The sequence below is a fragment of the Ochotona curzoniae genome, unplaced genomic scaffold, assembly GCF_017591425.1.
Source record: "Ochotona curzoniae isolate NIBS_2020 unplaced genomic scaffold, NIBS_Ocur_1.0 contig_54, whole genome shotgun sequence".
NCBI classification, from domain to species: domain Eukaryota; kingdom Metazoa; phylum Chordata; class Mammalia; order Lagomorpha; family Ochotonidae; genus Ochotona; species Ochotona curzoniae.
This window is the reverse complement of record NW_024466464.1, coordinates 2,668,685-2,681,691: the sequence shown is the minus strand read 5'-3', so window position 1 is coordinate 2,681,691 and position 13,007 is coordinate 2,668,685.

Genomic DNA, 13,007 nt, shown 5'->3' with positions numbered 1-13,007 from the left:
AAGGGCTGATTATGCAGCTCTCAACTTGAAATCTCAAAATCCTCTGCAGGATTCAGATAGGATAAATCGTGTAAGAATGTGCTTTGTTCAACAGGTTTATCTGTTTTAATAAAGTGTTATACGTTAAAGTACATTTTCGGAGATAGCATTGCTATGTTTAATATGAATTTCTCTAATTACCAAGTGAAGTAACTGACTTGTTACAAGGAACATAATATGAAGCAAAAATTAATTATCTTTGCTCTGCTGCTTTTCTCCCTTGCCTTGTCACCTCTCTAACTGTGTGAACATGGGAAGGGAGATCACCCCACGCCCTGCCCATGCTCAGATGCCTGTGAATGCTCCCCCTATGTGCGTTACATGCATGTAGACTTTCCTAGCGATCTCTCCATGAACGAGGCTGTCTTCTGTATACATGCTAGTGTGTAAATCGCCTTTCCTTACCACCGGCCTTCTAAGGCAGTAGATCCTGATAGAAATAACTTCACGGTAACCACAGCACACTGTGGAAGTGTGATCGTGTTGAATTGGGCGGTTTCTTAATGCGTTTCACTTTTATGTTGCCATTACTATAAGATGATAAACACTCTGTACATATATTTTTTAATTTCTATGTAGAAATGCTCTTATTTCCAAAGGGTGTGTTTCTGACAATGAGATGGGCCGGGTCATAGGATTGCTATATCTCACCTGGATAGATTCTCTAGATTTCTTGAAGTGTTTATTTGAAAGGCAGAGTTGCACAGAGGAGGCACATACACTTCCTCCATCTGCTGGTTCACTTCCTGAACGGCTTGAAGCACAGGGATTGGGCCTGGCACTGGGTTTTCCATGTGCGTGCAGGAGACAGGGGCCTTTCTGCCCTGCCCTCCCCGGGAGCTGGATCTGACACTGAGCAGCTAGGCCTGGAACCGCTGTCACAGGTGGTGACGTAATGAGCCACCAGCGCAAGGGCCTCACTAAGTCTAGTGTCTGTTGCTGCTTATATTCCTATAAGTCTCAAATAGAATCATGTATTTTCTCCATTTTCACAGTGTCAGTTTTCACTTACTGATTTTTGTGCCAGTGTGACAGGTGAAGACTGGGATCTCATTGCGTTCTTCAGATGAATATTCTGAATATTGAACTGAGCATCTTTATATTGACGAGTCCCTGACTTGTTGCTAACTTAGCGTTTTGTGGAGACATACCAGCTCTTTCATCATTGGGTTTTTTAAAAAAATATTTATTTTTATTGCAAAATCAGATATAAGAGAGGAGGAGAGATAGAGAGGAAGATCTTCCGTCTGGTGATTCACTCCCCAAGTGACAGCCAATGGCCAGAGCTGCACCGATCCAAGGCTAGGAGCCAGGAGCCTCTTCTGGGTCTCCCACGTGGGTGCAGGGTCCCAGGCTTTGGGCCATCCTCGACTGCTCTCCCAGGCCACAAGCAGGGAGCTGAATCGGAAGTGGGTTGCTGGGATTAGAATTGGCACCCACATGGGATCCCGGCATGTTCAAGGTGAGGACCTAAGCCACTAAGCCACCACACTAGGCCCTCATCATTGGATTTTATAAATATTTTTTATCATTCTGTAAATTCTTGAAGTAGCTTAGGGTATGTGTTGTGGAACAAAGAAGCATATTATGGGTCATGTATTAGGCGTAACAGTAAGATGTGTAGGATGCCTGCGTCACTGATTCTGCTGTACTTCTGACTGTGCTGTGAGAGGTCACAGGGCATGGTTCAAGTGTGTGGGCTCCTGCTCCTGTGGGGAGCCGAGTGGGAGCTTCAGGCTCTGTGTCTGTCCACACTAGCCGGAGTTGTTGCAGGCATTTATGAAAGAAGCTGGTAGGTGAAAGATCTGGCTCTGTCCTTTGAGTAAAACACAAATATATAAAAAGATTAATTCTTAAATGTGTATATATATATGTACATATATATGTATCAGCATTTACTACTTTTATCGTATAAACTTCCCATCTCCATTAGTTCTAGACAATATTTTCATAAGCAATTTGGTCCTGAATGTTAACACTTTGAAGTAGAAGTCTTTGATCTGAAATCTACTTACATGTATGTAAGAGATAGAAACCAACCATCTCCATTTTCTAGCTGTTTATTATGCTAATCTCATTTTCATTTAGTAAGTAGATCATCCTTTCCCCTCTGAATTTGAATACCATCAATATTTCTAGAAAATGCTCAATCATTGCATTTTTTGCCCAGCTTAGCCCATTTTCAGTAAGGTAATGGTTTTTTAAAAGCAGGATTTAGTAAATTGGGAAAGGTTATTTCTCTCTGCTCTAAATGTCACATGCTACCTGATACTCTTTGTTGTTGCTGACTTCAGTTGCAAACACGAGAAGGATTATTGCTATGAACAAATCCACTAATCTGGATGTAGCTCAACAATTTGAAGACCTTGGGTAAATTGATAATCGTAAAGGGAATTTGGAGTATTCATTCACTTCTTGCACAAAAGCAATAATTTACCAGCCTCAGACAGGGTCATTTATGAAATCTGAGAGGCAGTGCTCTTGCTGATTTCACCTTCAGTCCTGTACAGCGGCGTTAGCATTCAGCAGGCCCTTCTGCGCTCCTTCCTGTGGCAGCCACGAAGGAATGGCCCTGCAAATAGGATGGCGTCTTTTGATTGGGGACTGGGCGTTCCTCAAAGCTGTGCGTACTAAGAGCTCCAAAGGCAGAGTGCCCGCTTCAGTTTTGTTTTGTGTTTGTGTTTGGAGTAAACCCTGCCAGAAAGGTTAAATCCCCTCCTTGTGGAAATACGTCTTAGGACTTGTGTGAATTCCGGTAACATATATTTTGCAGTCTTTCTGGGGAATTCTCTTTGGAGTTCACTACCACCAAACAAGGGCTGAGAAAGGGCACGTCCATGCAGAAGATAGAACTGTGTCAGCTACATCTGTGAGAAGCTGGGTTATATATTCCATTATGGTAATGGACAGTCATCTCTGTAGTTACAATGGGCTGTTAGAATACAAAGAATTGTTTCTGGAACAAATTCTGGGAGCTGAGTACACGGTGCTACGATCCTAGGAGTGGGTGCTGTGCAGTGACTCAGTGTTGCGCTTTTGGGTTAGTACTGACAGTAGGCGGGTGTTCTCACAGTAGTGGGTTCCTAGACGGGCAGTGGTGCAGTGCATACCCAGAGTTTCAGTTCAGAAGACACTAAGTGGCAGGTACTATTTGTGCAACCACTTTACATATCCATTCATTTGCTAACAAATATTGATCGGTCACCGGTCTTGCTTCACACATTCTCTGAGGCTCTGGGCAAAGGAGGCTGAGGGCATCCTGTTTATCTTTCTTTTGCATACCAGCTGGTGCGCGGGTAGCAAGTGTCAAGGCAGAACTGTGCCTGCCAGTGGATGAATGCTCAGGATGCCATGGAGATGCAAAGGAGAGGCGCAGAGGAGACAGACTGGCACTCGGGGTGGTGGAACTTCCTGGAGATGGTGCTGGATCTGAGGGCAGTCAGGAAGAGGAGTTAGGTTGGTTGGAGGGAGGGAACCTTCCAGGTAGGGATGACTAGTAAATATGGACCATGAAGAGAAACTGGCCGGAGTGTTGTGGAACAGTGTGATTGCTGGCTGGGGGAGCTGGGTTGCTGGCGTGTGCACCTGCCTAGGTGTTTATCAGCATAATAGCTGAAGTGGGGAGTGTGGCGATAGTGAGAAAGGCTTCTTACCTAAACAAAGCAAACTGGGTGGAAGCTTTATTTTATTTTTTATCGCAAAGCCAGATGTACAGGGGAGAAGAGACAGAGAGGAATATCTTTCGTCTGATGATTCACTCCCCAAGTGACCACAATGGCCGGAGCTGAGCTGATCCAGAGCGAGGAGCCAGGAGCTTCCTCTGGGTTTCCCACCCAGGTGCACGGTCCCAAGCCCTTGGACTATCCTTGACTGTCTTTCCAGGCCACAAACAGGAAGCTAGATGGAAAGCAGGGTTGTCGAGATTAGAACCAGTGCCCATATGGGATCCCGGCATGTTCAGGATGAGGACGTTAGCTACTAGACCACCACACCGCACGCAAGGGACAGATCTGCTATTGAGAAGAACTTCTGTGGGGATAGGAGTAAAGCAGGTAGGACTTCCTGTTTGGAGCGAGTGAATATGCAAGGATTTCATTTTGAAAGCATGTTGTCTGGGGAATGAGTGTAAGGCTAGGAAAAGATTAAATTCTGATTTAGATTTCAGCATTTTGAAGCCTGTAGGGACTTGTGGGCAGAACTGAAGGTATTTACTGGGAAGATGAATAGATGTGACCTTACTTTGAGAAAATTGGAGGTCTTGATGTTATCAAAATATAGGTGGCATTTTCGTCACAGCGGCATGTGGAGTTGCATGGTGCAATGATTGTGCAGAAAGAGAAGGTGGCGAAGGTGGAGATGTCGAAGGTGCAGGCAGGGCAGAGAATCCTGACAAGGAACCGAGAAGAAAGAAAGTGAGAGGTAGAAACAGAAGAGAACTTTTTTGTCAAAGGAGGAAGTTTTACAAAGGAAACAGTAGATCTGCCACCTGTATCCATGCAGACTGTGCCACAGTTCACTTCAGATTGTTGTAGAAGGATGTGATTGTGTTAGGCAGAACAAGTTGCTGAAGTAGCACAGGCAGAGAGAGGATTGAAAGGACAGCAGGAGATAAGGAGATGAACACACAGTGCTCTGTAGGTGGGCTGGTAAGGTCTGGATGGGAGGACATGATGCAAGGCTGGGGAGGGTGTGTGTGTAGCACTTAAGGCTGTCCAGGGAAGGTGATGAAAAGAAAGAAAAGAGGGAGGTAATTCATTCAAGGTCCCTAAAGACCAGGAGTGTGGAACTCTGGGTGGATGTGAGAACTTCTCCCCAGGAGCATGGAGCTCTGGGTCAAGGTGAGGACTTATCCCCAGGAGTGTGGGGCTCTGGGGTAGAGGTGAGGACTCCTCTCCCAGGAGTGTGGAGCTCTGGGTGGAGGTGAGAACTCCTCTACCAGGAGTGTGGAGCTCTGGGTGGAGGTGAGAACTCCTTTCCCAGGAGTGTGGAGCTCTGGGTGGAGGTGAGAACTCCTCTCCCAGGAGTGTGGAGCTCTGGGTGGAGGTGAGAACTCCTCTTCCAGGAGTGTGGAGTTCTGGGTGGAGGTGAGAACTCCTCTCCCAGGAGTGTGGAGTTCTGGGTGGAGGTGAGAACTCCTCTCCCAGGAGTGTGGAGCTCTGGGCGGAGGTGAGAACTCCTCTACCAGGAGTGTGGAACTGTGGGTGGAGGTGAGAACTCCTCTCCCAGGAGTGTGGAGTTCTGGGTGGAGGTGAGAACTCCTCTCCCAGGAGTGTGGAGCTCTGGGCGGAGGTGAGAACTCCTCTACCAGGAGTGTGGAGTTCTGGGTGGAGGTGAGAACTCCTCTCCCAGGAGTGTGGAGCTCTGGGTGGAGGTGAGAACTCCTCTACCAGGAGTGTGGAGCTTTGGTGAAGATGAGAACCCCTCTACCAGGAGTGTGGAGCTTTGGTGGAGGTGAGAACTCCTCTCCCAGGAGTGTGGAGCTCTGGGTGGAGGTGAGAACTCCTCTCCCAGGAGTGTGGAACTGTGGGTGGAGGTGAGAACTCCTCTCCCAGGAGTGTGGAGTTCTGGGTGGAGGTGAGAACTCCTCTCCCAGGAGTGTGGAGCTCTGGGTGGAGGTGAGAACTCCTCTCCCAGGAGTGTGGAGTTCTGGGTGGAGGTGAGAACTCCTCTCCCAGGAGTGTGGAGCTCTGGGTGGAGGTGAGAACTCCTCTTCCAGGAGTGTGGAGCTCTGGGTGGAGGTGAGAACTCCTCTCCCAGGAGTGTGGAGCTCTGGATGGAGGTGAGGACTCCTCTCCCAGGAGTGTGGAGCTCTGGGTGGAGGTGAGAACTCCTCTCCCAGGAGTGTGGAGCTCTGGGTGGAGGTGAGAACTCCTCTCCCAGGAGTGTGGAGCTCTGGGTGGAGGTGAGAACTCCTCTCCCAGGAGTGTGGAGCTCTGGATGGAGGTGAGGACTCCTCTCCCAGGAGTTCAGTGAGAGAGGGGGTGGCTGGAGGGCGCAGTGAGCTGGCCGGGAGGAGAAGGGAAGAGAAGAGCTGTGTTGTTAGGTGAGCAGCCCCCCGCCCCAGGACAGGTAGGTGGGCACCAAGGTGGAGGGCTTGAAATGACTCAGGAAATGAGCCGCCTCTACGCAGTGTCTGCCAGTGGTCCCGTCACCAGCAGTGTGTTTAACGGCAGGATCTGAATAAAATGGATTTAATTTTATTTCCATTATCTCTCACTATGTAAGCTGTTTTTAGACTGAGGATTATGCATAATGTAGGATTGAATAATTTTATTGAAATTTAAACTGCGGTAAATATTTGATTAACGTTATATAAAGTTAGACAGCTTTGTCAGACGCCAGGGTTCTGCTTTGCCTCATCACTTCCCTCTCCTCGGAATGCTCACGCCTTCTTCCACCGTTGACATTGAACTCGCCTGTACATTCCACGCACTTGGTTGTACTTGAAGGAGGTTGTGGAGAAAGTGGGCTCCGATTGGGGGTTATCAGTATCTGCTTAGGAGCTGTAGTTACTACTGATTTTTTAGGTAAGGATGGAATAATTTGTTTAAAACTCACTAGGTGAGTAAACTTGTATTTTAGAATCAGCGACAGGGGACTGAAGTGTTGAATTCCACAGTGAAGTTGACTGGGGTGTGGTGAGGTCTAGGGTGTTGCGCAGACTGGGGGAGGGGGCCTTTGTTGTGTCTGTAGAAGCATAGGAGTGGTGCTCACACTCCTCGGGACCCACGGAGCTGTGCCTGCGTTCTCTGTAGGAGGGGCTCAGGCTGGGCTGACTCAGAGGGACCCCTGGCTGCACTCACTCCGCGGGACCCCTGGCTGCTCTCCGCGGGACCCCTGGCTGCTGTCCGCGGGCGTGGAGGTGTAGGGCTCACTCCTCGGGACCCCAGGCTGCTCTCCGCGGGCGTGGGGGTGCTGCTTCCCACCCTGACTGCTGAAATGCTGCCTTTCTACGTGGCCTCTGGTCCGTATCTGGTTTCTTTCTGGCTCTCTCTAGAGGCAGGTGATTGATACCGGAAGCTGACAGGTTATGAATAATGTTCTTTCATATTCAAAGCATGGGTTTATTAATTCCTTTCTGAATGGCAGAGGAGATTTTTTTTATCATACCTGGAATTAAGTTAGTCCTATGATTGTAATATCAGAAATAAAAGGAAGTTATGAAAATACACTAAGAACAAATTAAACCCTTTTCTACTAAAATGAGCCATTATGAAAACTTAATGTTGAATGCAACTGTTTCTGTGCTACTACATCATAAAGCAATACTGAAAATATGAAAACAAGAAAATATTGACCAGCCTACTGTTGTAGTCTAGGAAGAAATCCCACAATATTGGCCTGCACGTGCGCCACTCAAGGCTCAGACGTATGTTGAACCACTGACTTCATGTAGCTGTGGGAGTTTGCCTTCTCTGATCTACCACCATGCGGTTAGCAATGCCCGGGGGTGAGCTTTTCCGGGAAGTCAGTTCCCACTGCTGTTGATACTTGAGCATGTCCGTTTCTTCTCCTCCTCCTTTTCTGGTTATTTCTCTTTTGCTTTTTGGCACAGTGAAGTTTATGCCAGCTGAAATTGGTTTCCCTGTCTCAATGTGTTCACTGTGTGGCTGTTTTTGACCCTGTCCCAGCATTGCTTCCTCAGCTTTCTGTTGCTGCTGTGATAGAAATAAGCGTGCCATCCTAGCACGTTCTCTCCGCATCCTGCTTCTGGAGCTGTAACTGAGCAGAGCCGTGACCGCGTCCCCCGTGACGTCCCCCCTGCCGGCTTGTGGAATGAGACAGGAGGGGGAGCGCTCATCAGGAGATGCTTGTGGCCACCAGCTCGAGAGTCCAGAGATGGTGTCCACGAGGACCCTGCGGGCGCCTTCGTCTCGGCCTGCGCCCTCCCAAGATGTGAAGGGATGGGTTTCTGTCATCCAGTACAAGTGCCGTGTTGTTGAGGTGTAAGAAGCTGACGTAGCTCGCTTCCCCAGATACAAGAAGAAAAAAAATAGAAGATTTGGAAGCAATGGTCACACCCACTTTTCTGTAACCCTGGATCCTTCTTACCCTGTTCAACATGAAAATGCCATCAGAAATATATTTTTTAAATTTTATGTATATATGCAGCTGATGTAAGTAGACAGGGCAGTTTGTGCTGCCTGACGTCCGGGCAGAGATAACGCGCAGTGTCTTGCTTGACATTTGATCCACGTTCTTAATGGCGCTGAGATGGACTAGGTGGATCCTCCTGACTTCCCAGCGCTGGCTTAGCTGCTCATCTGGATCAGTCCAGTGATAGAACAAGTGAGTCCATTTCCTGATTGTGCTGCATCACGCAGCTGTGATATAGAGGGGCATGCATCAGTCTTAGAAATTCTAGGTTACAATGATGCTTTTACTGTCATTGTAATTTCAATTTTAATTACAGCATTATGTTAAAAATGTTTTAAGCCTGTATCATGTTACTGGTCACTAGCTAATTTGATTTTTTGAAAAAGATTTATTATTTTTATTAGAAAGTGAGATTTACAGAGAGAAGGAGAGATAGAGAGAGGAAGTTCTTCCATGCACTGAGTCATTCCCTAGGTGTCCATATTGGCCAGAACTGAGCTAACCTGAAGCCAGGAGCCAGGAGCTTCTTCTGGATCTTCCACGCAGGTACAGGATTTCAAGGCCTTGGGGCGTCCTCCACTGCTTTCCCAGGCCACAAGCAAGGAGCTGGATGGGAAGTGGGTCCCTCAGGATTAGAACCTGCACCCAAATGGGATCCTGGCACATTCAAGGTGTGGACTAGGCTACCCCGCTGGGCCCAGTGAACAAGATTTTTGAAGCACTGTCAGAGTAAATAAATGCAAGTTTAACATACACAAAGAATAAGCAAGTCCCAAAGGAAAACCTGAATAGCTAGATCGTGGAGACCAAGTCGGTTTCTAGAATTTCATCGTTATGACTCATTTTAACGGAACTGTTTTTTTTTTTTCCATTTTTTTCCCTTTAAAAGTGAAACTTTAGTTTGTAGTTTCAGGTTGTTTTGGATGTTTCTCCAGATTTACTTGCACTCACTTCCTGTGAGTGTGTATTTAGTCATGTGAGTTGTGATCACACGTGTGGACAGGCTTGGGTCTCCATAGTCAGGGCACAGAAGATTCTCCTCGCAGGTGCAGCCCGTACCACCGGAGTCCCTCGTGTTGCCAAGCTCTGATGTATTGCAGTAACAGATTTGTTTCACATTTTGATAAAGGTTACCCTACATAAACCTGCTGCTTGTCTGATTAGTCAGCATTGGTCCCTTGGGCGCTCTCTGAGTGGGGTTTCACGGTGGTTAATCTGTACTTATTCCTAAGGAGTATGGCATGGCATGGACCTGCCGCAGTGCCTTTAACCATTCTCCCGTTGCCGGGACTTCAGTGGTTTGCAGTTTTGGGCTGGTGGTACCGTTGCAGTGAACATGTATGGATAGATTTTCATGTGGACATAACTTTTAATTTTAGTGGCATAGATGCCTGGGAGTGCAGCTGCCAGGTTGTATCATAGTTGTAAGTTCAGTTGTGTTTGCTCTCTAATGATTTACATATATAAAAGGGTTAAAGAGAGAAAGAGAGATCCTCCATTGGCCAGTTTACTCCCCAAATGGCCACATCAGCTGGGCATGGGCCAGGCTGAAGCCAGGAGCCAAGAGTTTCATGGAGGAGCCCTGGCACCAGCAGCGCCCACAGAGGTGCCCTGGCACCAGCAGCGCCCACAGAGGTGCCCAGCCGTGGAGGAGCCCTGGCACCAGCAGCGCCCACAGAGGTGCCCTGGCACCAGCAGCGCCCACAGAGGTGCCCAGCCGTGGAGGAGCCCTGGCACCAGCAGCACCCACAGAGGTGCCCAGCCGTGGAGGAGCCCTGGCACCAGCAGTGCCCACAGAGGTGCTCTTTCCCCTGGCTCAGCCGTGGAGGAGCCCTGGCACCAGCAGTGCCCACAGAGGTGCTCTTTCCCCTGGCTCAGCCGTGGAGGAGCCCTGGCGCCAGCAGCGCCCACAGAGGAAGCTGGGCTCTGTGCTATGTTCCAGTTCCGGAGCCTGCGTGATTAGTTTTTAAGGGATTTCAGACTAGCCTGTAGCTTCTCACCCTCCCAGCAGCACGATGTGCACCTTTTCTGCATTCTCGCCAGGAGTACAGGTTTAAGTTGATTCTGGGCTTTCTGTGTGTGTTTCTCTGCAGCAGCTAATGGTAAATGCCTTTTGATGACTCTTCACATCATTTGCCCATTTTATAATTGTATTTATTTTCATCGTTTTGGTAGTTTAAAAACAAAACATGTTGTAGATCCTCTGTTAGATTGGCAGATTGCTGTCATGCTTTGTCTTCTGTAGAAAAGCTTGGCTTTTTACACTGAGGGTCTGGACCAGCACGTTTTTAACAAACGGTGAGGACGCCCAATGTATCACTTAGGCCTGGAGCTCTTCATCATGAACAAAGTATCCCAGTTCTGTTTCCTAAAAATTGTATCTTTCTAAAGTGTACCTTTTAGTTTGTGATCATTTGGCCTCTTTTTTTTTTCCCCTTAAGATCTGAGACCTAGATGGAAATTTTGTCCACCTGAGGCCCTCCTTCCCACCAGTGGACTTCCAGGGGCTCCAGCGTCAAGCGTGCAGAAGGCTGTCCTGCTGGGTTGCTCCTGCACCTGCGCCTGGAAGCGGTGTGTGCTGATGTGTGTTTCTGAACTCCCTTCTTCGACATGTGCAGAGCCTTCCTTCCGGCTAAATAACAGGCATCATCGTTGGGTGGAGCGATTCCTTCCATCTTATTCTCTTTTGTGAAGGCTGCTTTAGCAATGCTAGGTTTTTTTTGCTTTTACATACAAATTTTTAAATAATCTTGTTTGTGTCTACCAAAAAAAAACATGCTGGGATTTTGATGAGAATTGCAGTAAAACCAACAGATCAATTTGCAGAAGAATTAGCATTATTCATGGAAAGATTTGCTAGTCACAGAATGTTTTCATTTCCTCTGCGTTCATCAGAAATGATTTTGTTGAAATAAAACACATGGTTGTTAGTTCTTTCAACATTGGAAAAATGTATTGGAATCCCCTGGCCTTTGCGGTTTCTTTTGGGAAATCGAATCTTAGTTGAATTGTTAGCCCCTTTCTCTGGCACATGAATTGTTAGTAAAGATATGTTCCCACGTTTTGGTTTTTGTTGATTTGTGTTGCTGTGTCCTTGTTTTTATTTATTTGTTTATTCTCTGTGTGGGATTCACTCAGCTTCTTGATCCAGTACTTTTATGTGTTTCCTTGGATTTGATAAGTATTTAAGCTGTTTCTTTTTAACTGCACTAGCTTACTTGTCACTGTGGAAGTCTCGTTGTTACAGTGCCGGTCCTGATGTTGTGTTTCCTGTCATGCGTACTGGTCAGTCTGCGTTGAAGGCTGCCTGGCTCTGTCCTCTGCTGCCTCTGTCCTCTGCTGCCTGGCTCTGTCGTCTGCTGCCTCTGTCCTCTGCTGCCTGGCCCTATCCTCTGCTGCTTGGCCCTGTCCTCTGCTGCCTGGCCCTGTCCTCCGCTGCCTGGCCCTGTCCTCTGCTGCCTGGCCCTGTCCTCTGCTGCCTGGCTCTGTCCTCTGCTGCCTGGCCCTGTCCTCCACTGCCTGGCCCTGTCGTCCGCTGCCTGGCCCTGTCCTCCGCTGCCTGGCCCTGTCCTCTGCTGCCTGGCCCTGTCCTCTGCTGCCTGGCTCTGTCCTCTGCTGCCTGGCCCTGTCCTCTGCTGCCTGGCCCTGTCCTCTGCTGCCTGGCCCTGTCCTCTGCTGCCTGGCTCTGTCCTCTGCTGCCTCTGTCCTCTGCTGCCTGCCTCTGTCCTCTGCTGCCTCTGTCCTCTTGCTGAGCTTGTCCAGTGCATTGGCTGGTTGGTTCCTGGTTGCTTTCTGCTTCTGTGTTTTCAGATTTCTGGCTCTCACTTGGTTCCGTTCCGTTTCAGAGTTGCTAGTCCTTTGCTGAGGTTTGTTTTCATTCACTTTGGGAGAATACGTAATTGCTGTTTAGTGTGTTATGTTTGGGATGTTTCCGTTTCGTTGTTAGATAATTCTAACAACTATGTCATCTTTTTAGCTGTAATTGATTCCTTTTTTCCAGTCCGGTTATGATTTTCTGGCCGTAGTTATTATGTGAGGTTTCTAAGTGTGTTTGGGACATTTTGGGTTTCATGCCTGGCAATTCTTGATCCTCCTTAAAGCTTTCATTGTAGTGGTCATCACCCCACGTGGGGTCAGCAGTCAGGTCCTGGCGTCCTTTTGATCCCAAGGACAGCTCACTTGTAGAGCTCTGGGTGCTGATTTGAGCTCTTGTTTCTCTGCTGGCTGCTCTCTGCCCATGGGTCCCCGGTGCCCCCGAGGGAACAGTCTCCCTCTTAGCCCTGCTGGCCTGGGGACTCCAGTGCAGAGAAGGCTGCTGGAAAGCAGTGTTTCTTCGGGCTGCTGTTCCCCAGTGAGGCTCTTAGCTCGTTCCAGTGCAGCTGCGATTTGTCCAAGGGAGAGGAAGTGGACCTGCGCCTGGCGCTGCCTCTGCTGGTTTGGTGGTCGGAAAGACCAGTGTGCTTGGCCTCTTTCACATCAGCGACGTTCATAACAGCCCTCATCCTGTGTTCTGCCATTAGTTCTGGGATCGCTCACTGGTTCGCTGAACGCTTTCAGATTTTGTTGTTGCAGGTGAGCGCTGGAACCCTTGCTGCTTCTCTTAGCTCTGCCAACATGCTCACCGTGTGCTGTAAGCATGACCTGCTCCCCTCTCTCCATCCGCAGCTTTTGATTACATTACAACTCGCTTCCTCTAATAGTTTGATGGTTTCTGGGTGCAGATTTGGGTCCCTGATCAGATTTTTGTACAATGCGACAAGTCTTGCTTCTTACCTCTGCAGGTCCCAACAGCATCTGTTGAAGAGACCAGGATTTTTCCCTGGATTGTTTTCAGTTTTCTTGTCAAAAATGAGTTGTCTATCCATGTGTGG